This window comes from Centruroides vittatus, unplaced genomic scaffold (genome assembly GCF_030686945.1).
Source record: "Centruroides vittatus isolate TY-2023 unplaced genomic scaffold, ASM3068694v2 scaffold_1015, whole genome shotgun sequence".
Classification (NCBI taxonomy): domain Eukaryota; kingdom Metazoa; phylum Arthropoda; class Arachnida; order Scorpiones; family Buthidae; genus Centruroides; species Centruroides vittatus.
In genome coordinates this window covers 533713-557621 of record NW_027122666.1, presented here as the reverse complement: position 1 = coordinate 557621, position 23909 = coordinate 533713, and the positions used below count along the sequence as shown (strand labels likewise).

The 23909-nt window shown below is 27.0% G+C and overlaps 1 protein-coding gene across 1 annotated transcript in view; it reads right to left on the bottom strand.

Moving 5' to 3' along the window:
* Positions 1–22319, bottom strand: part of LOC136986403 (whirlin-like) — a 38650-nt gene extending 16331 nt beyond the window's left edge. The window contains exons 1-2 of the mRNA XM_067283929.1: positions 22214–22319; positions 5084–5201 (exon numbers count right to left, since the gene is read on the bottom strand). The gene's annotated coding sequence lies outside the window, so the exon portion shown is untranslated. The remainder of the gene's footprint in view (positions 1–5083; positions 5202–22213) is intronic.
* Between the last annotated feature and the right edge of the window lie 1590 nt (positions 22320–23909).

The window sequence follows — 23909 nt, the reverse complement described above, 5'->3', positions numbered from 1 at the left end:
AGGCAGTTCAAAAATTGTACATTTTAATATATTACAGGCATGATGCTTCTTAAAATATTTTTTAATTAAAATTTTTTGTGATAAAATTAATAATAACTGAATATTCATAAAGAAGAAAAGTATATTATTTAATAATATTCAATATACTTATATGTATATATAATGTAATAAATAAATAAACAATACATAATAAATAGCTACATATTTATCTCTAGGGATCGAAAAACTCCAGGAATTTTTAGAGGTAGGGTAGTCCATCTGGATTATGTTGGACTTTGTCCCTCACCAACCAGCTCTCCCATTGTGGGCTTGTTCAAACCAAAAACACCCTCTTAATCCCCACAGAATAGAAAGAGTTAAACAAAAAAAAAAAAACTAATTCTTTCCTAAGAATACTGTTTATATATATATATGTATATAAAGATAGTTTATATATTCAACAATAATATTAATAAATTTTGTTTAAGAATATTTTTATATTTACCTTGCTTTTGACAGTACATACTTTCTCATAAACACTAAACGACACAAAAGACAGTTACAAACATTTCACTTAAAATTTCATATAATTATTCATAATTTAAAAAAGTTAAACAATGTTACTTTCATTAAAACTAAACAATTATTTTTCCATCCATCGATGAATAAAGACATCTTCCTAATTACATATTCCATTTTACCATTTATTTATATAAACAAATTAAATAACCCGGAATACAGCTGAAAACATTAACAGACTACGAATATGAGGTCTGATCAAAAAACATGGAGACTTGTTTCATGGACCACTATATATTTGAGTAACAGACTTGAAAATTGCAAAGAGAAAATAAATGTAATAACTTTCACTCACTTGCTATAATGATATTGAATAATTAATGAAATTGATTAATTTCAAAGAAAACATAACCTATCGATCGACTACCAATCAATATTTATTTATTTCTCAAAAATTTTGTTTTGTTAATGAGATTTTCCTTTAGTAATATCCATTTTATAGTTATTTAATGTTCTCATAAGATGAAAAAATGTACTGTACTTCTAATAAATGGTTCATTCTTTTATTATTCTCCAAGAAGCCAGTTTTATAAAAACTTGATAAATGATAGCCATCAAGTTTTGTTTCTCACTGGGCTGCTATTTGAAAAAATTGTAGACTCATAAATTTCCACTGTTGTCTGTCCATCTGTCTTTCCTTAATTAATTAAACTTGAAAACAGAGTTAGATAGATGAAAGATGAGACCAGATATGGAAACCTTAGGAGCAGGAGGTCCTGATTAACTAAATACAAACTTCTGATGCAAACCAGAAGTCATGTTATTTCAATTCAAAAATTTTCCCCTAAAATGTATTAGATATATGAATGACCAGCACAACCCTATTATTAAAAGGAAAAGTATGATGTACAATAAATAATTGCTTGTTCTTGATTGTTTCTTAGATAATATTTAATTTTTTTATTAATAAATATTTTATTTAAAAATTAAAATTGTTAAAAATTTTAATAATTTTCTTTAAATAAAAATTATTATAATTACTTTTCCTACTTTCTTTTACTTTAGAATTTATTTTTCTATTATATTTATACAGAAAACTCTTTTAAAGTTTTATTTTTAATACTAAAAATTCTCTAGTCGATTCAAGAAGACGTAGTCTGTTCAAAAAGTAATTTTTGGGTCCACCATTTATTTCTTAACTGTGTTCTAGAACACCCTTTGACGACCGGACCTTTCCTTTGAGGCTGCGTCTACGTCAGACTACGATTGCAGACTACGTCTTCTTGAATCGACTAAAAAATTATCTAAAGACGAAATTTAATAACTAAAAATTCTGTTCATGTTTTATTATAATATTTTATAATATTAAAAATAAAAAAATTTTGCTTGGAAAACATAATAGGAAAATGGTTTAGAAGAAACCAAAAATACAATACCACTAAAAGTCCTTGACAAAGCAGACATTGATTGGTAAAGGGGAAAAGTGACTCAACCTAATAAGAAAAATGATGCTGTTACAATAATTGAAAAATTCATATCATAACAAAAGCAACAGACAGGAATGTTATTGATGAGTAAGAGAATTCAAAATAAAGATTTAAAACTTTGATCTTTAGTTTCTAGTTAAGTTTTTAATAGGAAAAAATTTTAATTAAAAAAATTAGCTGAGTGCATTTATATATTAAAATTATGTTGAAAAAAAAAAAAAAAAAACATCTTCTTTAGTCTGTCACTCAAAATCACCAGGAACTAAACAGAAACAGTTCTTATACTATTTGTTCTAATACTTGGCATCACAGACAGTGGGTTTTTTTAAACTGTTTTGCATCTTTTTACAGAGGTGTAGCCTCTAACAAAGTTATCTCTGAATAAAAACTGTTTCTTTTTAGTTCTTGGTGATTGTGTGGTGAACTTATGACGACATTTTTGTTTCTTCATACAATTTTTAAAAATTTTAAATTAGCAAGATTTTTATTTTGTTTATCTACAACACATTTATCTACTAAGTTTGTTTAAAAACCTTCAAAAAAATTTTTAATATTTATAAAATCATTAAATTTTAAAATATTTTTAAGTTTTATATTTTTATTTTTGTATTGTTTATTATTTAATTTGTTTAAAATTATATTTTTATATTGTTCTTACTCTCAAGTTTGTCAAAGTAAAATTTAAGAAAAAAATTGTAATCATAAAAAATTTTAAATGAAAATAAACTATGAAAACTAAAACTGACTTAAAAATTAAATTCTAAAAGTTCTTATGATAACTTAAAGTTGCTCCATTCAAGAATAAATATGAATTCCAAAAATACTAAAATGTCTTTTAAAAAATAAGATAAATTATTTTAAATTTAAATGTATTTAAATATCTTTAAACTCACTCCATGTAAAATGAATAAACATGCTTTTTTTTGAGAGAGGAAAAAATTTGCATTAGAAATATGATGAATTGTAATTACAAATATACAACATGTAGTTAATATTTACTCCTTTCTAAACTCTAAAGTTATATATACTGCATTAAAAGGTTTTTGAGTGAGTACATGTAGATTATATAGAATAAAGCACTGTAAAATTTATTAGCATTTTTGTATATATATACATAAAATATATTTTTTTTCAAAATTATTCTTCAGTTTCTAAAAACTAATATTTTATTAATTTTACTGATGTGATAATTCCTTTTTTCTAGCATTTAAATAAGAAATCTACTCATTAAAGCTAAATAAAAAAGGTCAAGCTGTTATCAGTCTCTTGTTATTTCTATTGTTTATATTGCACTACAAAATGTTTTCATTTTTATCATATTGTAACTCTTCTTCTTCTGCCTGTGCCTTCTTCTAAGAGAGGTTGGTGGCCAGCAAATACTACAAATCTCTATTGTGAGTCTTATGAATAATTTATTCAGTATCTAGTCCTGTCCAGTCCTTAAGGTCATCCCATCCAGCCTTGTTTTCTACTTCCCTTTGATCTTCTTCCCTCAATCTTTCCTTCTAATGTGAGTTTGGAGATTTCATATTTTTCTCCCCTCAGTATGTGTCCACAGTATGCTAGTTTTCTCCTCTTTATTATTTTTATTACTTCTCTTTTAATATCTGCCATCTGTAACACCCTGTCATTAATGGTTCTGCTAGTCCACTTGATCTTCAACATTCTTCTGATTGCTCACATCTCAAAGGCCTCAATTTTCCTCTCCATATCTTTTTGTAGTGTCCATGCCTCACATCCATAAAGCAAAATGGGCCAGATGTAGCATTTTAGCGTTTTTAGTCTTAATTGTAGATTTAGTTTCTTTTCACACAGAATGTTTTTCATCTGGTTAAACTTGTCTTTAGCTTAATAACTATATTGTCTTTATATTGTAACTATATTATGTAATTTAATTATGAAATATTAATTAAAAATACTAAAATATAATTTTTTAAAAAATACCAAAAATGCTGCCTTATCTATGCATGCCATTAAAGATGACATGCATAAAGTATCATTCAACTTATTTGGTAAATGATGTACTAATAACAACTCTTAACAACAAATAAAAATAATTATGCTCTCAGTTCTGAATATAAACATAACAGGTAAAAAATTGGAATACAAAACATTGTAGACATTCTCTTTTAATATTTCTATACATAAAAATCCAGCAACAAGTTGCATAACTTTCCCAGCAAAAAAATTTTAAATTATGGTGGCACCATTTGTTACATTTTATTTAAAAACTTTTTACATTATTAATTATCATAAAATGGCAAAAAGCTTAATTTTGAAGTTAAAGAGGAGTTTTACACAAAATTGTAAATGCTAATAATAAGTAAAATCTTCCTTAAGTTCAAACCAATCAAGAGATAACATGTCTCTTGTCCCTGTATTTCCCACCTCTTGATCTTTAACCACCAAAATTGAATCGTATCAATCCCCCTAATTCACAAACCTCCGTGCAAAATTTGAAAAATTTTCAACAAAAAACACAGGAATTATTAAGCTTCAAAGTGAGTAAACAAAATTTTGCCCCCTACAAAAATATAGAGAAAAAAATCCCCCTAAATATTTCTGCATTTCTCTTCATTTCAAGGTCCTCCTATAAGTCCACAAATGGGGATCATTTATTGACTGATTGCCATACTTTTTCTCTGTTATATACAATAGCTGGGAAAGTGAAAATTCCATATATGACAACACTTTTTACTTTTAAAAATTTTGTTTGGATTTTTAACTGTGTTAACAATTAATATTTAATTATTTTATGTTATAAGAATTAATAAAACTGAAAACTCTATAAGTTCTGTTTAGCAGTATAGATGGAATACTAAAAAATTTGAAGAGAGGCTGAAGGAAGTAGAGGAAGAGATCAAAGAGAAGTAAGATTAGAAGAAGCAGGAAAAAAATTTAATCTAAACCAAAAAGGAAAAGAAAATTAAAAGTTAAGAAAGGGTACAGGGAAAAAATTCCTAACAGAGACATTCAAGATTAAAAAAAAAAAAAAATAGATTTATAGAGTATATATATATAGAAGTGAAATAATTATTACATAAAAATTTAATTTTAGAATTTAAAATTAAATAAAACCAAAAATTACTTTTTAATACCTCATAACTTCATCTGGACTTGTGCAACAAATTCTCTATGTTGAGAATAGACTTAGGATCACATTAGCATCATAGTAGTTGTCTACGCTGATGAGTTCCCAGTGCTTAATTTAGTTCTCTAATTAAAATATTTTCAAAAAATTAATATTATGAAATTTATTAACAAAATACAAAATCATTAAATAAATTATTCTGCTTAATAATTCTATAATAAAGCAATAAAAATAATTCTAAACAATGTAATTAAGATTTCTACATAAAAAGCATTAATATAAAAATGGAAGTAATGAGACTGTTATTCAACCAAATATTAATTTACCAAATCTAGCATGCTATTAACTGAAGAATTACTTAATCTATTTTCTCATATTTAATTTTTCTATAAAAAAGATGATGGAGCAGTAATTGAATATACTAATGGAGATCTGGTTGATTTTCTTAATTCTAAAAGTCTAAAAATCTGAAAACCTTTCCATAATAAATTGCAGATTTAAAAAAAAATCTCAAAGATCTTTTAGGGATATTCAGAATCCTTAGAAGATCTTTAAGGATTTCTATGTTACTGAAAACACGAGAATGATACATTTCTAGACGAAAAAAATAAAATATTTCAAGTAAATTTTCATGGTTAGCGAAGATTTGGTTTTATATATTATGATGGTTCAATAAAAAATATGTTTTTTGAAATTCTCACAGAAAATTCCTTGATTAAATTGGTTGAAAACTTTGTAATTATGGACTTGTTATTTTCCCTAAATACTTTTTTCCATTTATTATGTATTAATTAGTGATGTAACGAATAGTATATTCGGCCTCAGCCGAATACCGAATATTCGGCAAGGAGCGTGACCGAATACCGAATATTCGGCAAGGAGCGTGGCCGAATAGCTGAATATTCGGCCAAACTATTCAGCTTGATTAACGCACATATAAAAACTAGCACGCAAACCTCATTATGCAAGGATCGCGCACCCTGCTCTCTATTGGTCCGCTGTCACTACAATTTTTTCTTCCAGTAGGTCTAAATTATTTAAATGTATTAATTAAATTATAATTATTAAAGTTAATATGAGATGGAGCCTAATGTCTACCTCTAGTGCCAAATTGGTTTATAATTTATGTAATAGCCATAAATAGCCCGATATGATTAGGCAGTTGTTGGTATTTAGATGTAAGTTATAACTTATAAGTTATTTTATTTGCAAATCGATCATTTTAACTCTTTAATTAAGCAGTAAAATTTTATTTTTACTACGTATTTGTAGACTGATTAGTACCCTAAGGATATATACTTTAGTGGGGACATATGGTCTAGTTTCTCCCCAGATGTGAAACAGTTCAAATATATTATTGGGGGTTTCTATTTGTGAAGTTTTGTGATATTTTGTTGCTATTGTTTTTGTCAATATTTTTAAAATTAACATGATTTCAAATGTTATCTTTTGCATATAATAAGAAATGCTCATTCTTTGCTTTATATATAAAATATATTATATAGTACAGTGTTTCTCAAACTTTTTGGACCGCGACCCCCTCCTGCACTTAAAAATTTCAAAGGACCCTCGAAGAATAAGTATGTGTCAAAAAACATCCCGGAGGGAGGGGGTTAGGCTTGTATTTAAATATTTATATTATTTTTATTATTTATGTGTGCAATTTATTTAAGTAAAAATTATTTTATATATTTTTTATTTCTATTATTTCTAAACATGAATCCATAGTAAATTTATAAAATATTTGAAAAAATTGATGCCAGATCAATTTTTTCAAATATTCCCCCCCAAATATTTTTCACGACCCCTTGGGGTCGCGACCCCCACTTTGAGAATCACTGATATAGTAGTTACTCATCTTCTAGAAATAAATAATTATTTCATTAAATACGATAAGTCTCAATAAAACGTTTCGTAAATCATTTGAAAATATCGTAAAAAATATTAAAATATACAAGAATACGAATATAACATAATTAACTAAACAATAACACTGATGCCCGATACGTTCTAACCTACATGCCATCAATGCCATAAGATATCGGGCTAGATAAAGGCTATATTATTTAATTACGAAATAATTTACTAGAGTTAGACGCTATTTCTTATTAACTTTAATAATTATAATTTAATGTTTAACATTAATAAAAGTTTCCAAAATGATTAATTTACTGTGTTTTTGTTATTTCTTACTCCTGTTTTTAGGTATTCGGTATTCGGCCGAATAGTGATTAAATATTCGGTATTCGACCGAATAGCGAAAAATAGGCCGAATAGGCCGAATACTGGGTAGTAACCGAATATTCGTTACATCACTAGTATTAATATTACCAGACTGCTGATTTGCTTATATATCTAAAACACACATTCCAAATCACTAATGAGTTTATTTATCACCTACATGGTTCAGTTGATAACAATTGTAAAGTGTCTATCATTTAGATAACTTATTATGAAGAGTCCAGTTGTAAAGTGAAACTTATTATATTGAACTAAACAATAGTTCTCATAATAATAGAAAGCTTAGTTAAATATTTTGACAGAAAAAAATTATAATATATAATCATGAGAAAGACTATACATTAAAGATTTAAATAGTAACATTACCATTGTTTGCACACACAAAGTCTTCCAGAAAGAATGCTACCATTTTAAATTATTGTATTTATGTTAATTATTATCTGAGAATATTGTAATATACATTAAAACTTTGGATAATTATTTCAAGTTTCACATTTTCCCATCACAATTTCTCAATCGCACACCTCATGTTACATAGCATACATGCAACCAATACTTAAATTCTTCTTATGCTTGCTACAGCATATTTGTTATCACTCCTCCCACATCAACCACAATTCTACAGCTCCTGTAGATTACTCATAGTTGATAAGTGATTTCAATTTTGAAAACTGCAGAACAGAAAATGCCTTCTCTATTGTGAAGTCACCATTTCCATTCATGGCACTTCCTATATACCTCTCGTAAACAAGATGTTTGAATTCAGATGGGAAATAAAACATGGACAGTTACTCTATCAATTTCTGTACATCATAAATTTATCAAGTAATAATTAACATAATTACAGTAATTTAAAATATTAGCATTAATTTTGAAAACTCTCTATTATTTTAATAAAAGTCATCAGTTGTTAATTTAACACTATTGTAGCACTTATTTTACAATTTTTTTAAGATTGATTTAATAAGAAGTTTAAAAAATTAGTAGATTTTTCATTGAAGATTCCATAATGCATGTAATCTGTAATGCTAATGTAATACTGACTTAACTTTAAATTTAATAGTACCTAAATATTTATTAAGTTAAACAACACTTCAGATTCTGATGATATTAATGTAAAATGTCTCATTAGTTATTGGTCAGAATTAATATTTGTTTAAACTGTAATATTAGATTTGCTGTTCATAATCATTAAAACATTAACTAACTTATTAGCATTATTTAACTATCATCTTTACACACTATCTATTAAACTGTTTGCACAAGATAATTATATTTTGATCATATTAACATATAGATTAAAAACTAAAATCTTGAGATTTTAAATATCAATTTCTTTAAAAAAAACTTTTCTTTTCTTAAAAATTAATTGATTTAACTTCACAGTTAGTTTAACCGTTGTTATTTTGTCTGTACCGCATTTTATCAGAGACAAAGACTATTGGGTTTTATCCTCATCATTCTTTATTCCACTATGCATTTCGGGTGCAATCTTTTTTGTCTATTTTGCACCCCTCATCAGGTGTTATATATATATATAACGTTCAGACATTCTGTTACGAGGTGTTGATGTTTCCGTCCCCCAAGGCATTTCTCATTTTGGAAACATCAACACCTCGTAACAGAATGTCTGAACATTATATATATATATAAAAAAGAAATGTAACACCTGATGAGGGGGGCAAAATAGACAAAAAAGATTACACCCGAAATGCATAGTGGAATAAAGAATGATGAGGATAAAACCCAATAGTCTTTGTCTCTGATAAAATGCGGTACAGACAAAATAACAACGGTTAAACTAACTGTGAAGTTAAATCAATTAATTTTTAAGAAAAGAAAAGTTTTTTTAAAGAAATTGATATTTAAACAATATAAAAAACTGCACCATTAATATCTAATTCTTGAGATTTTGCTTACAAGACAAAGTTATAAAAGAAGAAAATCATTTATTCATAATATAATTAACAATATAATATACCTATAATGTTTATAAATTTACAAAGCAAATGTCTAAGCTAAATTCAGATTATTATATATAACTATATATATATATATATATGTATATAATTATTATAATTTATATATCATAATATATAATCTTAGAGAGTATAATAATATGTATGTATATTATTATAGTCTCTAAGAATAGATTTGTTCAAACATATATTACAAATAAGCAATTTTTATTTGACATAATCTCAATGCTTGACTACAATTTTTAATTATATTTTTAATAATTTTTAATTTAAATATATGCTCTCCACCTTCAAATTAGTAGTGTCTTGCCTCTGTACATCATACTTTTCCTTTAGCAACTGAGTCGTGCCAGTCATCTATCTAACTCCTTTCAGGGGAATTTTTGAGTCAAAATAATGTGACTTCTGGTTTACATCAAATAGTTAATCAGGGCATCCTACCTTTAAGCTTTCCATAACTAGTCTTGGCTTTCATCTAGCTAACTCCATTCTCAAGATTAAGGAAAGACAGAGGACAGACAACAGTGGAAATTTATAAGTCTACAATTTTTTCAAATTGCAGCACAATTACAATTTAATGAAAGTGAATAAAATTAGTAGTAATTAAATAGACTAAAATCAATGTTAAATAAAAATAAATTATTTATCATATCATTTTTTTATATTCCAAATGTTTTTCTAATTATGATACTTTTAACTGTAAGCTTATATATTTTTTATGTTATTTGTTTTATTCAAATTAATTAATGACATAAATGAAAAAATGTTACTCAATTTTACACTAACAAGTTTCAGTAATCTGCTGTATATGTGGTCCCACTTAAAATGGCTAATTAAGACTACCTTGCATTACTAAATTAATATATCACATACTTTTTACCTTACAAAATATCAAATGTGAATGCAGTTAATTTATTTGTTTATAAATGAATATAATGATTTATCTGTTCTTTTACAATATTTAAAAATTAGAATTTTCATTATTTCCAACTTCATTTTGTATGCTTTATTTTAATTTAAAATAAATGATTTGCATAATGTTTAAAACTTATGTTACAGATAATGAAAAAATGGTAACAAAATATTTGTTATATTTAGCAAAATCATTGACAAATCTTGTAAGATAACAGATTGTAATATTTTAATTGTAAGACAATGAGTAGAAGTAATGAATGAAAGTAATGAAGAATGAATAGAAGAAAATAATGAATTGTAAGGTAATGAATAAAATTTATATTAAAGAAAAAATCATCATTTCTACACTATAACTTTTTCTTAAGTCTCTCTTATCTAAGTTTGCACTTGTCTAAGATAATTATAACCCCAATCAATTTGGATAATCAATATTCCACTCTAATTGGCATCAGAGTAAAAGGCTAATAATTATTCATGAAATGCTTATAATTGGATTTTTGTATTTTGTAAATAAAAATATTAAAAAATGTATTTAAAATATTATTTTCATATACATTTGTTTATAAATTTCTATTTATTTAGCAACTGATCTATCTGTCATGTTTTTAATAATAGCAAATACTTTGAATCATTTGTATTCTTCAGATACTTACGTTTAAAACTCTGACTTTTATATATTGCAAGAAGTTAATGCACTCTTATATTTAAAGTTAATAAGATTGCTAAATCTTATTAACTTTAAATATAAGATTTCTCAATCCATAAAGTTTTCTTTCTTCCTCTTTATAATATTGATTTTTTTTTTAAATAATTGAAAATTAGATTATTGATATATTAAAAAAGTTAATGATCAATTAAAGCATGAAATTTTTCTACAAAAATGTAAATCTCAGATCAAATAATTTTTTGAGTCTTCACAAATCATAATTCTTTTATAAATAAAATTGTAAGATATTATAAATTAATTTTAAGAAATGACTTGAATATAATCTAAATTATTCAACTAATCAGAAATCTTATAGGTCCTAACTGTTTACTCATTTATTTAGATTTCTTTATATTACAATAGGATAAATCTATAAATTTACACACTGTACTATTAATTTCAGTTAATTTGGTTATAACAAGGCACAGTTCATTTTCTGCCTGAACTTAAACTAAGAATTGAGTAAAAGCTCCATCAAGTCAATACTATAATATTGTTTTGGGAGCTATCTATGATGATCACTTGCTAATATCATGACAGTGACATCGCTATAAAAAAGAATATTAAAAGAAGTGCACATGCTTGTGCTAGCAACCTTGGACATTGTCACTTTGATCCATTGTATGTCAAAAATAAAATCATGGACCCCTAACTTTTATTACATTTATAATTTCCTCATATCATATTACATAAAATGACAAAGTTTAATCAAAATTGACTAATCAAATTTTGAGAATGAACTCAATTCTATAAGCTACATAAAAAAAGCTTCATTAATACTCTGTCTGAATGAACAGTAATCAAATAATTTAAATTCATTCTAATTTTTCTAAATAATTAATTTATAGATTACTTAACGCTCCTGGAAAATATTTTATATTCAAATAAAACACTGAAGAAAGTAGCTATTTATGGTAAAAAAATTTAAAAATTTACATCATTAATTCTATAATTCTTGTCGTTAAATAATTACATTACTAACTTTTGAATAACTTAAAAATTAACTCCATAAGAAAAATGAATTATACAATAATCAATTTTTATACTCAAATAATTTAAAAATTAACATTGCCATTAAGATGATAATTTTTGTAATATTTAATAAAATAAACTATAAATTAAAATTATATAATTCAAAATATGGCAACAAATTTTTTTATTTTTAATGCAAAATTTATTTTATCTTCTTGATTAAACATTCTCTTTTAAAAACAGATTCTAAAACACTAAGACATAAATAAATGACTTAATTTTTAGAAACGCATTCATATCAGCTTGAAAAATGTTTGCAAATGTCAGTAAATAAATCTTTGGAGTTCTGCTCACTAATCAAATGTGTACATGTTTGATTAGCAAATGTATTTTTGTGCTCGCTTGTAGAACATTAATCAAATAAGACATTTCCTAAATTTTTATTCAATCAATTTTTAAAAACCAATTTAATTAGGAAGGATTAGAATAATGTCTATTATTAAGAATAATGTTTAATCCATATAACAGTAATTTATTTTATCTAAAGCAAACAGGATTTAAAATTTTATTTTTATTATCAAGCTTATCACATTAAGACTAATTTGAATGAATTTAATGTAGGATACAAGAAGAGAAGTTAAATTAGTTTTGTAAAACAATAAATATTTAAATTGAGTATCTAAAAAAATTTAACGTATATGGAAGTCATATATTAAATATTTACATTGTACTTTATTCAATATATTTTCTAAAACTGAAAAAGTAAAAACAGGTTTGACTGTATTTTATTTTTAAAAAGATTTTTCAGAAAAAGTTTTTAAAAGAAAATAAATAACATATATAAAATTTCTAAAAAATTACTTAACAAAAATCTATTTAAAGTGCTTCAAACAAATTGAAATTATTTAAAATATTAATAATTAAAAACTGATTTACACTGTTATCAAATTCAGGAATTTTCAAGAAATAATTAAAAATTGAAAAGAAAAATTTTGTTTTTTACAAACACTTTCAATAATTCTACTTTATCATCTTCAAGCATACGGAATAGTACTAAAGTAAGAATTCGTTTTTAAATTTCAAGTTGTGCTTTGAAATTTAAAATTACATTATTCATATTTTAGTACAGTTGTACTGTACTTTTTAGTCAATATAAAATGTAAGAAACATTGCTAATCAATTTTTCTTTAAGGTTTTGTTCTGTTAGTCTGAACATCTTTGTAGAAGTCTGTACTTGTTAAGAACAAACTAATCAATTTCTAACAAAACAAAATAATCAAGATAACAAGTAAAAAAAAATTCTGATATACTAATTTATTTCATTTTTTTTCCTACTAATCTTGTCAAAAAATATCAAAGACTGTTAAAAAAAGTTAATCAATAAAATCTAACATATAATTTGTCTTATTATTATATAGAAAATCTTAAAATATCAGAATTATAAATAATTTTTTTAAAGTATTTTTAAATATTTTTGTTAGAAGTTTAAAAATAAACACACAAACAAAAATTTCAATATGCATGTATATTATATAAATATAAGATAGTACTGTACATAATGGAGATAATAAAATTAAATATTTATATATATTATACATATATTATATATATAAATATTCAATTTTATCATCTCTATTCTATATTATCCAATATTCATTTAGAACAAAAACATCCCAATTTGTTTGTAAAGCTACTGGTATAAATTTTAAAGATCCAGGATAAAATAATACCAAGAGATTTTGCATAATCAAATATATTAAAAAATGGCATTTAAAATAAAAATACAAATGAATATTTTATGCTATTATCAATAATATGAAAGTTTCTTAAAATTAAAAACATCTTAACATTTTTCTAATACACCTTTAAAAAAATTACATTTCTTTAAAAAAACAGTTTAAAAATAAGAAACTAATAATTGATCACAACACAGTACACAGAGTCAATCTAAAATTTCAGCAAAAGTATTTTAAAAGCTTCTTAGAACTTTAATTTTTTATATGTCATTTCACTTTAAATATCAATATATAATGACTTTCTAAAAAGGAATTCTAATTTCTATGTAAGATTTAACTGCAGGAAACTAATGCATAACAATTATATAATGTTGTATTTTTTTAAATTTCTTATATAACTATCATTAAAATAAAAAATTATATAAGAAATTTAAAATATTTAAATTTTAATCTTATGTGGCAGTAAAAAAAAGATTTTTATGTAATCATTTTTTAAATCTAATCTTGTCATATATTCAGTTATAATTACATTCATCTACATGTGATAAAGCCGAAAATCTCTGTTTCCTAGCATCTGTTTACTTGTATTATCAGAAAAGTAGGTCTCTGCTTTACTTCAAATTCACTTTACACTACTATAAATTTAGTATGTAAAGTAATAATATGAAAATATGAAAACATTTAGTATGAATGTTTTAATCCATAAACCACAATTCTACAAAAAACTAAAATAAAACTTCATATATGTTTTTAATTGGGCAACATAGAGCTATTGCAACACACCCATCCATTGGGAAAATGACTAAGCACTGATAATCATTTAATCTCTTGAGAAATCTTCTATCTAATGGAGTAATCTATATTTTCCAAAAATAACTTAATTCATGATCCAATTGAATGAGATTTGCTAGGAAAAAGTCAATTTTTATTAAATCCAAGACATCTATCGAACCATTCTTATAATGTTTGCCTTACAATCTGATATAGTAGAATATCGGTGATATGTTCACAATCAGTTTTCAATCAAAACTGTATTAATTGATTTTCTTACAACTTCCAAAATAACTTCTTAAAACGTTCGCCAAAGTTTTTAGTCATTTGATCATTAAAAAAAAAAAAAAAATGAATATCAAAGTACAAATTCTTCCTTTGAACCTTTCCAATTTAGATTTTTCTTGAAAAGTGAAAATATACTCACTTTTCTTATTAAATATAAAAGTTATAAAAATTTTACCATCCATGAATTAAATTGTTAATAGTTTTTATGGCATATAAACTTATTTTCCAAAATAATTCCATCTTAATCTCATTTCTTTAAATAATTTTAAGAAAAAAAATAATTATTGGGCCTTAACAGAAATAACATTAAGACTCTAAATAAAACATTTTAAAGGCCAAGTGATTTATAAAAATTGCAATAATTCTGTAAGTGTGATAGTTTTCTTTCTCATATCGTTTAATTAAAAAAAAATGTCACGTAACGTATATTGTACTATATAATAAAATTTATGACACAGGAATAATTACACAATAAAATTTTTTATTAATACTATACTTGGCTATTTAATCAATACAGTACACTATAATTTCCCATATAATTTTGCTGAATACATATACAACATGGTGTTTGTACAAAATGTCTTATTTGCAGAACATATCAGAATATATTATAGAGAACAATAGTTAATTCTAGATTCTGAAGATTGACAATGTGGTCTGAAAGTGCTTAATTAAGTGATTGAAATTAGATATGTTTTTTATTCGGACTCTGATAAGCAGAAAAAAAATGTGAATTTATGGAGTCTGAGAAGCATATCATGAATGTTAAGAAATGCATGACTATACTTTAAAAATTTTGTTGAAGATATGAAAAAATCTAATCAAATAAATATAATATATATGTCACCATGAAAGAATGAAATTAGAGAATGTCGATATTCTCCGGTGAATGTCAACACATACAAAATACGTTGTTGAAAGACCGAATATTTGGTTATATTATTATGCATTCGAACAATTGGCAGTGTATGTTGATAAGCACAGATAAGCTTTGGTGGAAGTCAAAACAAAAAGCCACATCTATTTGTCATACTCTCAAACACTGCTGTTTGTCAGTCTTATGCAAGATTTGTTGGTGCATGCAATGTTAGGTTAGGCTAGGTTAGGTAAGATTTCTTCCTGAGAGAAGCAGCTGCAACTAATTCAAGAAGTGGAAGGCAGGGCTATACACGCTGTAATTGCAAAAAGAAGTATTCCACAACTAAATGCAGTTGTAAAAGCAAGGGAGTCTTGTGCAATTCAAAGTGTCATAACAGTTTAAGTTGTTGCAATAAATAAGATTGTATGACATTAATCACATATTTTATGTGTAAGTTTATTATTGGTATTATTTTTCTTTTCTGATTAAGAATATACTGTTCATTTTAGTTTATTTACATGTGCCGTTACTTAAGCTTTCTCCTATTTTGACATATATCATATATTAAAAACTTGCACTTTTGACTTAACATAAGAAAAATATTTTTATTCAACATTTACCATTAGTGCATGCTGAATGTCGACATTTGCCGGTGTAAGTGAGAAATAATGATATTTACCAAATATTTCGTACATACATGAAATAACTGTGTGAATGCATGGTTATTTCATGCATGGTCGAGATTCTCTGGTGAACAAATGATATATTTTAAATGAAATGAACAAATGATATATTTTAAATGAAATTTAGTCATTAATAGATGTTTAGTCATTAATGATTTCACCAGAGAATCTCAATCTCGACATTTTCCAGATATCGGTCTTTCACAGTAACATATATAAACATTTTCATATTTAATTACTTTTAAATAATTTCTTAATAATTTTAATTCAATTTTGTTAACTTATAATGAAGGAAGTAATTTAAATGATATTAATTTGATTATAATATAATGATGTTAACTACAAAAATAAATTGACAATAAAATAAAAGTACTAAAATAATATTACATTTATATTAAAATGCTCAAAATATAGATGAGAAACAAGATTTTAAATTAATAAAAAATATATAAAAGTTTCTAGAAAAAATATATTAAAGCAAAAAAAATTGGCATGCTTCAATATTTCTTATTGCTGAACTGTGTACATTTACTATAAATATGGAAGTTTTGTGGAAACCAAGAAAACACAACTGAAATCACAATTTTAATAAGAACTTATAGAAAAATTGTAATTTTTAGTTACTTATCAATGATCTACAGCAGGCGTTCCCAACCTTTCTCATATATTGACCCCCTTTTAAGAAAAATTTTTCCATTGATTCCTTCAATATATATTATGTATTATACATTATATATTTAAGCAATAGCCCACATAAATAATTTTTAAAAGTCATTTTCCTGAATGTGAGAGTAATAAACTATGTAAAATTTTTAATATTTTTAATAAATCTTTTATATTTGCAAAGTTTTATCAACCCCTCTCAAGCTTTTATTGATCTGAAAAGACCTGGTCTAGTAAAAACTTATAATGCAAAAAAGCACTAAGAGAACTTCTATGATACATTTCTAAAATCTCACTATTACATTTTTGAAATAAGCTTAAAATGAGTATAAACACATTATTTGAACAACATATAAAACTTTCAAAGTTTTTTCAATATTCAAAATAACCACAACATCTATTAATGACTAAATTTCATTTAAAATATATCATTTGTTCATCCATAAAATGCTGCAAAATATATAACATTAATACTAAATAATTCAAAATAGAGCTGAAGAAGCCAATCTTAATAAAGTTTTTTAATCCTTGGTAGGATAACAATAACGTCTATCATGGTTAAAGTTGTTTATTTGCAAAGTATTTAACTAAATACAAGTACTTCTGAGTGTATACTATACACAAAATCAAGCATATACCATTTAAATTATATGTAATTTGAATAGCTCAACCTGAAGAAGACATTTTGAAATGTCTAAAGTAGTCATTTTTAATTAAATATTTTGCAAATAAATGACTTTAATACCAATAGACAGTTTGCTTTATTCTTATTCTATATTTGGCATCATAATGTATTTATATTCTTAGTAGAAGTTACTTTTAGGCACTTTATAAAGATATAAATCTATAAACAAACTACCTAAAAGTAAACTTCTAATTCAGAAATTAAATAAAATTGCCAGTGGCGTGCCGTCATTGGAAGCGATGGAAGTGCCGATTCCACCTTCCAATGACCTTCCCTTGTATTTTATAAAATATAAATTTTCATATTTTAACGTACTTTGCATTAATTAAAATTAATATTTTATTATAACTGCATTATGTATCTTTTACAAATTTCTATACTACATGTGAAAAAAACGATAAGATTGCTATTGTATATTCGAATGAATTCGGTGGCGGAAGGAGTGTCGAAACCGGGTCAGTTTCCAATCAGCCAGATTATATAGGCATTGTCACATGCGGTTTACAGAGCACCAACCTCACCTGGTTTAGCTGGTAGAAGCGACACACGCGTAAAGAGTCGCAACTTTATATCCCGGAGCGGTTGTGGGCTGTTAGCCACCTGCTAAATATTCGGCCACCCTCGCCCGATTATGTGAATCATGAACAGACTAGATCAACGGCAAGCAACCCCCGGCCCACGGGCCAGCTACGGCTGGCGAAAAGTTTCTATCTGGCCCGCGAGATCTTTAATAGATTATTAAATTGGAAAAATAACTAATTGATAGTTATTTTTCCAATTCTTTGTAATTTTCGAAAACGATAAGAGAAATAAATGTAGTAATTAACTTTTTATTTATTTATTTCATATTTGCAGACTAAAAAAATTACGAGTCACAAGAAAGCGTCAATTAACTACTACGGCTCGCGGAAAAAAAACGTAAAATTTATTCTGGCCCACGTTATAAAAAAGGTTGCCCACCGTAGACTAGATTTATAACTTAACCCGACCGATAGGAATTTACTGGCATGTTTTTATGATAGTTCTGTATAGTTGACAGGAGTTTTAAAAAATCCATTAAAATATTTGATACATTTATTCCGCGTTTATTCTGCTCTCCCATCTTATATTACTTACGGATTTCAATGTTAAACCGGTGATATTACGATTTAGTATGTCCCATCTGTAAGGGGATGCAGAAAAAACGTGTACAATTCTAGTACAGTGATAAAAAATTAACTGTTACTTTGGCTGCATCATTTACAACCAAATTTAATGAATGAGACGTACAATGGTACAAAAAAAGCTCTAGAATTTATTTTCCTTAAATTTACGTTTTATGTATCGGTTGTCATAAAAATTTCTTTCCACTTCTTTCCCAAGACTACAGATATTCGAGTACAAAGTAACCGGTTTCGACTTATTTCTATTTAAGAAGTACAGTAGAGTGTCGATAAGTGGAACGTCGGTAAGTGGAATGGCCGGAAAGTGGAACAATTTTCAGTCGGACTGTGTCGTGCTGAATCGAATGTTTTTGATACTAAATTTACTTCTAAAGTATAATTTTCATGTTTTTTATATTCTTTAATATATTTATTTTGTTTGTACAAAATGCAGAAATAATTTTTAACGATACAATAGCCTCGATGATTATTATAAAAATTTTTGTTAGGCTTAAAATCGACGAAAATTCAACGCGAAGCGACACGCAACGGAGAAAAATTTGAACATCGGACAGGTTAATGTATTTTTTCGTACAAAGTCGGAAACTGGAACAAATCATTAACTGGAAGGACCCCAGTCCCCAATTGGTTCCACTTATCGACGCTCTACTGTAGTTAAATAATTAAGCGATTAGGGAATTAGAAACATAAATATAACCCCGACGAAAGAGCCGAAATTTTACTTAAACAGAAGCTTAACCGAACCAATCTCTTGCCGAGTACAGTGGGGTCTGATCTCTTCGTAATATTAGATGTAATAAAGACAGAAATTTCTCCAGTTCAATGAGAGTGACCGAAAAGTTGTAAATTTTGGAAATTTCCGTGAACACTTGATCCTAAAACGAATTAGTTAGAAAACGAACGACGGACAATCTGTTAAGTTTAACATATTTAGATTTTTACAGCTATGGTGAGAAACGTTTAAAATCTACAACAACCCCGTCGCGTCCTTTGAGATATACTAGTGACGCGACAAAAGAGGCATTTGACATTGACCGGTATCGGCACCCTCGGGATTTGGCACGGACACACCTACCTGGACCGTCTCCGATTCCATTCATTAGCCACTCGTAGGGAGCTATTTCACTAACTTGTAAGTGGATTGTTTTAAGATTTAAAAAGTAAAGAATATTTTGTTATTTTTATGTACGTTTCTTCACAAAGTTATATTTAATTATAAGTTTCATTAAAAGTATATTCATACAATTGAAGAATTTTTTGTATTAGGTATGTATATTCGTCACACATTTTGTTTTACCAAGTAAGTTTTTCTGATAATTTTAATTTTAGCCCTTATATCGTGGCTAGTGATTCAAAAATTTATTTTAAAAAAGTTTTGGCTCAAGACCGTATAATGAAAAAGAAAACATTATTAAAAGAGAAAGACCAATGCCTAAATTAAATATAAATACGTCAACAAAAAATTTCGACATTTTGACCATAAAATTTATGACGAATGACGATTCTTTCATAAAATTGAAGCAATTTGGAAATCAAAGAGGAATAGAATTTAACATTGGTAGACAATATAAAATAAATATTGAAAATTATAACAAGATAATTACGATTAATAGATATATCTAAATTAATAGATGTTATATGTTTTTTCTCAAAGCGAGAATTGGCATTTAGAGGGCGTAGGGAATTTATTGAATCTAATAACGGAGGTAATTATATTGAACTTTTTATTTATTAAGTACGTCAGATAATCTATTAAAAATACATTTAAAGAAGTATACGGTTTTTACTGGCTTATTGAACAAACGAATACGAACGGGCCCTGACGCGCAATTAATTGATTGCCCCTGGAAGTCGGCTTCTTACAGAAACACAGCTTCCCTATCATCAAATGTCACGGCACGCCACTGAAAATTGCAGTTCTGATTGAGGGATTTGAACCACCTCCCCAAAGTTTAGCCTTCCCCAAAAATCAGTTCTACTTAAAATTATATTAAAAATATATAAATATTGATAAAACTTTAATAAAAAATTCATAGTTATCCTTTTCACTTTCCCAACTTTTCATCCGAGGTAAATAAAGTGATGGTTTTAAAGTCTTTTAATACCAGTTTATGGTTATTTTAACATTCACCTCGAACAAAATATCAGGAAGAAAGCGAAAAGGATAACTACAGATTTCTATCAGTTTTATCTATTTTTTTATCTATAATTGGAAATGTCAGAAACAGTTGGTTTCTGCCCCCAATTAAACACAACAAAGAAAAAAACCCCAATAAAACATTTAACAAGAATAAAAAGCAAGTTAAAAATAACCCATGGAGGAAAAAATAACAATTACATTATATATTATAAAGAATGGATTTACATTTAGTTTTATAAAAGTTAAAATTGTGATATAAATACTGTTTTACTGGTAATACATGAGAAGCTATGCAATCAAAAATTTATATACAGAGGGAACAGTAGGTATACAATTATTGTTATGGAAAAAAATAGGAAGAAAAAACATTTATTTTTATGTACAAATTAAATCAGAAATAAGGAATATGAACTAATAAAAGATAAGATAATAATAAACACCAAACATTTGTATTTCTCAGATTCTCAACTGTATACCTACTTTTGCACCCCTATATTTTTAATATAATTTTAAGTAGTTCAATACGATCTTTGGTAAACACAAAAGGTTAAGAATAATTTTTCTTAATCATTTTTAATAGATTTTAAAAAATCAGTTCCTTTGATTTTTTTACTCGTACGGGCATAGTCTACAGCTCTGATAAGGTCCCCCTGCCTCATTGGTCTGCAATTTGAAAAAACCGTAGACCTATAAATTCCCGCCGTCATCCGTCAGTCTGTCCTCCGTTCATCTCGAGTACGAAGTTAGATAGATGAAAGTGGAGACCAGATAGGGCAATAGGAAGAGATTAACTATACGCGAACTTCCGGTGGAAACCGGAAGTCACGTTATTTAAATTCAAAAATTTCCCCCTGAACGGTGAGACCCGCACGACTCTATTGATAACAGGGAAAGTATGATATACAGAGGCAAGACACTAAAAAAACAGATCGTGACGAAAAATTGCAGCACGGCATTGTGACAATGTCACAATAAATAACTGCTCGTTCAGAGATACTATACATTTGTATCGCAAATTACCTACCAATTAACTGATATTTACAATCTCCGCTAAGTAAATTACACGTAAAAATGAATATTTCTACAATTTCGGAAAGTAGAAAAAATAACGAAGATAAAAAATATATAAATTCTCTTAACATTTAAATGCACTTTCTTACGATTTGGCTCGCAACAATTGACATGTTTATCCCGGGAACGGGAATTTGTTTGCTCTCGACCTAACTATGCGGGTCTGTCAAATCCGAGTAATTAATTTATTATTCTTTTAAATTAAACGTTATTATACGTTATTTATAATATCCGTATAAAATATTAACAAAATAACGAATCTTACCAAAAGAGAGAATCGAAAAGAACTACATATTACGTTCTTGAAGCATTCATCTCGATTCGTTTCCCCCGTAAACAACTTTCAACAACAAACGGCGCCATCTTGTTACATCCCAGAGCCCTCTAGTGTCAATGTATACTGAATTTTTTATAAATATATAATTATATATATATTTATTTATTTATTTATTTCCTCTTTTAATTCGAATTCTGACGGAAAAAACAATTTGTTTTCTCTCAATTTTATTTAAAAATCATTAAATGATTATCATATTTAGAGAATATTACAATTACTTAAACGGTGTAAAGATAAGAACAACGACTCTTATTGATCTCAAGTTTTAAAAAATCAAAATTTCCAGTTTTTATTTTTGAGGCGGAGTTTTAACAATGCCTCTTCTATGTGACTTTTGTCAAAATTTAATCGGTCGATTTTAATAAAATAAAACTTTGCTATTTTTCATTACTTGCGACTAGTAATCCAAAAATGTACAGTATTTTTAAAAAATAGAATTCCATGATGTCGTTTTCGAGATACAGTAACATCAAAGTGACAATGTGCCTGGCTTCCTGGCGCAATTTAGGGAGAAAAAATAAAAATAAAATAGACACCATCGCGCACGCCTAATGAAATAAGCGCGAAAAACGATCAAAACAATCGACACAGATTGCTTTATCCTTAAATCGCCTCTCTGTGGAAAAAATGCGAGGATCGCTTATCCATGCCCGGCAAATGTAAGGATCACCTCTTCGGTCCCAGCAAGAATCTCTTTCTTTCCGGCAAAATCAAGAGATGTTCTTAGTTTTTATTAATTGTGCTTTGATTTAAGTAATGTTTAAAATTTTGGAAAATTTAAAATATAAATAAAAATTAACAATAAAGTTTTATATATTTTTTTAAAATTCTCCGACCTGTAACCATTACAGTCTGCCTATGGATGACGGCCGGATGGCCGAGCGATCAAGGCGGCAGCCTACCACTCTGGGGGCCCGGGATCAAATTCGGACGGGTCAAATAATTCCCAGGAATTTTTCGGGGGGTGGTCCGGCCGGATATGTCGGGCTCCGTCCCTCACCCCCGGCCGCCCCATTGTGGACCTGGCCGAATCCATAATGAGCTTGCAATAAAAGGCCCTTTTAGTGCCCACAGAGGGGAAAGAGTTTTAAAAAAAAGTCTGTCTATGGAAAGAATCAACTTGGATATTAACCAATGAGCATCAGCCATTGATCGTTTAGTTGTGGCAAGTTACTTCCGGTTACTTCCTCATTTGTTAAACATGTCATCTCCATTATAAGCAGTGTTATGGAAACTTCAGCTTCAGGTATTGGAATAAGAGAAAGTTCTCTATAGTAGTTGTTAAACGCATGATTCTTCATGCTATAAAAAAAATTAACACGATTAATGGAAAAGTCGTTCTGCCATCTAGTAAGAGAAAATAAAATAAAATTCATAAATTGCCTGACATATTAAACGAAAAGGATAGACATCATTAGAAAATGTTTTGATTGGTTTAACTGAAGTGACATCACGCGTGCCGTTGAATTTGTTTCTTTCCGTAAACAAACTATAAGAGAGTCTTTTTTCCGTACTCACCTTCAGGCCTAAAATAGAGGAGACCGGGTGGCAAAAGATGGGGCCTGACACGAATATAAAAAAATTTCTGGGCAGTCGGTCAGTCCCGGATCCCTCAGAATAGTAT